General features: G+C 43.0%; 1 protein-coding gene across 1 annotated transcript in view; it reads left to right on the forward strand.

The window, feature by feature from the left end:
• The first annotated feature begins 1930 nt into the window (after window positions 1-1930).
• RP1 (RP1, axonemal microtubule associated) overlaps window positions 1931-4272 on the forward strand; it is a 328710-nt gene continuing 326368 nt past the window's right edge. The window contains exon 1 of the mRNA XM_019542502.1: window positions 1931-2034. The gene's annotated coding sequence lies outside the window, so the exon portion shown is untranslated. The remainder of the gene's footprint in view (window positions 2035-4272) is intronic.

The following is a 4272-nucleotide window of genomic DNA, read 5'->3' on the forward strand; positions in this document are numbered from 1 at the left end:
TGTGTGTGTGTGTGTGTGTGTGTGTGTGTGTGTGTGTGTGTGTGTGTGTGTGTATCTACACTCCTGTACTCTTCATTCATTTGAAACTAAAAAGGGACAGTGTCAGACTCTAAAGAATAAAGCAATTTTAAGCGTGGTAAAATAAGGTAAGCTTCCATTAACTATTGAAATGTATACAATTTCTTTTAACACAAATATACCATGAAAAGTCAGGTTTCAGGCTAGACCACCTGTCTTGGTTTCCTAGCTGTATGGCCTCTGTCTGCCCTGGGGATGACAGATTAGCTGTGAACATCCTTTATAAAAGGAAACAGTGTTGTATAAAATTCACACCAGGGTTTCCAATTTAGTATCAGAGTCAGGACATCCTAAAATAAAATTTGTTTCAAAAATAGATATGTAGAGGGGAAAATGTCAGGGTTAAAAGCAAACAATCTACTTATGTCAGTTTAATCTGTGAGAAAACTTGTATGGAAGAGACTTTTCAGTACAGTGCTTTTTTTGCTGATGGGGAATAAAGCTAAGTAAAACAACAATAGTGTGTTTTGTGAAGCAACTGTGATAAAGAAGAGTTACCATATAGGAAAACAGGAAGTTTTAAAAAAAAGTGAAGTGATTGATCTTTGAGGGTAAGAATGATCTTTTAATTTTAACTTTCTTGCTATAATTTTACTATAGTAAGGTGAACTGTAATAGAAAAAAAAACTATAAGCGCCATTCTACATGTATTCCAAAGCACACACTTTGTGTACAGATATATTATAAAATTGCTAGATTTCCTTTTGCTTTGTTTCAGCTTGGGTCCCGAATCTTGCAGTTTTATACAAATGAAAAAAGAGAGGAAATTTTGCCTATCAAGGTATTATGAGGTCAAATATTTGTCTATGCTGGTTGATATTCTTTTAATATTTATTATATCTGGAGTACACAGTATCAGTGATCTTTTGCTTTCCCATTCCTTCCATGTTAAGAATTCCTGTTACCTTTGTCACACTTTAACCTTTGATGATGACATTTTTCAGATCTCTGCCCAAAGACAGAATATTAGGAAAGCTTGAGTAAAAACTTACCATTTCATATTTGCAATATTTTTAGGCCACAGATGAACATACTTTGACAAATGTTTCACTGGAGATTCTCACCTAGAATCCAGTGGTTTATTTTAGTGATAGCCCCATGGTTTCTTTGCATCTTTTAACTGATGAAGCTGGTTTATTTTGTTAAAACGCAACCTGATATTATTGCTTTAATATGAATCTAAATAGTGTCACTTTCATAGGAGGAGAAAAAGCATAATTTATTATTAGATGATATTTAGAAGGATAAGCTAAGATTTGTATGTCTATACGTTGATGCTCTGATCTCAGTCTCTTATATGTTTGTTTATTAATACTGGGACACATTTTTATGAATAAAAAATACAATAACAGACTAATCAACTTTTGATATTCACCATCAGTCTGATGAACAACAAACTGATGCCACTGGATGCTTCTTCCAAGACCTGAACAACCGACTTTTACTTAATATGTCTCAGTTTATATGTCCAGGGCTCACATTAGCTCTTTGGTCCACAGCAACTTGCTGCGAGATGATGTTTAGCTGATCATCCACCACAACTAGTGTTAATTAGCTTTTGCAAAGTTGGAGCATGTAAGTATAAAAGCAAAGAAATGGAGATGGAAACTCCCTAAACCTTGTAAGAGCCACTGCTTCCCAGAGAACCTCATCTTCCAAATGTAGCCAGCTTTCTAACACATAACTTTGCATCTGGCTCTGTTAAAATGCTTATTGTTTGCTTCCACCCAGTATACCAAGCATCAAGATCCCTCTGTATTAATGACATATCATATTCATTTTTGTCACTTACTCCATCTTTACAACATCTGCAAGATTCATTAGTAATGGTTCTGTGTTTTCTTTCAGGTCATTGATAAAAATGTTAAAGAGGTGGGGCCAAGAACTCATTCCTGAGGGACCCTGTCTCTGCTCACTGGCGATACCCTGTTTACAGTCACATTTTGAGAGCTGGCAGTAAGCAAGATTTTAGTCCTTTTGAATGGTACACTGTAGGATGTGTACAGTGATTTTGTATCATTCTGGTTTAATGCAAATATGATGTGATACTATGTCCAATGCGTAGCAGTTTGCAGGTCCACCCCAGTGCCTGATGCCACCTGGGGTCAGCCCACCTGCTACACTCTCCAGCCCCCCTTACCTCCAGTCTCTTTTCTGCCACACCTTTGATGTTATTAATAATACGCTGGGGAAGGCAGTCCTTGGAGGCTAGCAGTAGCTTCTCTGGTGCTCCCTGTGGTGGGCCAGTCGGGGGTGCTCCTGCACTAAGCCACCCAACTCACTGGACCAGACCACCTACCAAGCTCCAAGTGCCTCCCCTGGAGTGCCTCCCCTTTGGCTGACCCCCTTCCTGGAGCATACCTGTCTGGGGAAACTGCCGCCACCACCCAGGGTTCTGGTCTGTATTCAGGTCCTGTGCCCCCCAGGGTATTCAGGCCTTGTAGACCTTGAGGGTTCTTGACCCACTGCGAGAACCTGGAGTGCTTCCTTAAGCCTGAAGCACAAATAGTAGCCTCCCTTAGTTAACCGAGCATGGGGAGCTTAAAGGCATGCCCCAATACCTCTCTCAGCAAGTCCATCACACTTGTTATAGTGGACAGCTTTATTGGTTAAAGAGGGTAGTTTCATAGTTTCTAGGGTCAGAAGGGGTAGGCTTGGGGAAGGGTACGGGATAGAGAAGTATCAAAGAATAACCCAGAGCAAACAGTGTCAGCTTAGTAGCTGGTTGATACTCTTCTATATTACAGTAAGCTATATTTCTAGATGCATTTCAGGTAAGTTACTCACATGTTTGTTTATCTGGAGCCTAGAAGAGCTCCAGAGTGCTTACTCCTTGTTCCCCAGTATGGCTCTCCCTCTTCCAGAAAGAAGGGACCCTTAAATAACTTTTCTGACATCATTATCCATACCCAGTCAGGGCAGGTATTGTTTGATGCCAATCAATCGATTTGAAAAGCATCACTGGTCACCTCAGGGAGTGATATGGCTCAAGTCCCTGCCCCCTTGCCTTGAGGTCAGTGCTTAGAACAATAGAGAGGTTAAAAACACACCCTCTTACCTGAAATCCCTCACCTAGGCAGAATTGGTAGCAACCAGAGCAATAGACACGAGAGGTAGATGGCGGTGGTGAGGAGGGAGAACAGACTACCCCTAGGGAGAGAAGGAGGCTGGAACAAGAGTCTTCAACACTCCCCACTTTTGGCTCTGTTGTTGGGCTTCTCTGCCCCAGACTCAGTCCTGGGGTCTCTATACTTTTCTAAGGCTGCTTCCTCTTTAAGGCAGTCCTCCCCAGGCCTCAAAAACACTTCTTGGGATTTCAGGCTTCCCAGCTTTGGCCCCTTTTTCTGTAGCTGAGCTCTCAGCCCAGGTCCACTGCTGTGGATCTTGGCTCCTCAGCCTTGGCCCCTTGCTTCCAGCTCAGAGCAGGTCTCAACCTGCAGAGTACCCCTAGCATCCTGTTATGTGGCCTCTAAACCTCCCCCATCATCACAACCCATACCTCTAGTTAAACCAAAACAGAACTCAGAACATCAACCCAAAAAGTTCCAACTCAAATATAAACTCTTCCTTGGATCTCTGCTCACTTTAGCCTTCCTGCCCATGGCTGGCTTGTTTCCCCAGCCTCCCAGGTATCTCACCTGGGCTCTCATACACCTTCTCCCAGTCAGTTTCATTCAGGGCTCCTCACCCTGTGGCAACCAGGGTCAGACTCCCCCATTCAAGTCCAAAGACTAGGCTTATATGCCCCCAACCCAGGACTCTTCCTGTGATCCAATCCAGATTTCCAGTCCCAGAACTCAGGTGCTGCTGCTTCCCTCATCATCAGTCTCTCATTTTGCAACTTGTAGCTCAGTTTACACAAGCAGCTCACACCTGCTGCCTCTTGACTTCAGACTTTCTGCAGCTTGCCCAGTCTCCCCTCCTCATTCCTAGTAACAAGGGCAGGGGTACTCTGTTTTAATGCCTTCCAGAAGCCTAAGTATGTTCATAGATTCATAGATGCTAGGGTCAGAAGGGACCTCAACAGATTCATAGATTCATAGATTCATAGATGCTAGGGTCGGAAGGGACCTCAATAGATCATCGAGTCCGACCCCCTGGATAAGCAGGAAAGAGTGCTGGGCCTACATTACCCCAGCTAGATACACATCCAACCTTCTCTTGAATACCCCCAGGGTAGGGGAGAGCACCACC

Source organism: Crocodylus porosus, unplaced genomic scaffold (genome assembly GCF_001723895.1).
Source record: "Crocodylus porosus isolate Cpor-Errol unplaced genomic scaffold, CroPor_comp1, whole genome shotgun sequence".
In the NCBI taxonomy this organism is placed as follows: domain Eukaryota; kingdom Metazoa; phylum Chordata; order Crocodylia; family Crocodylidae; genus Crocodylus; species Crocodylus porosus.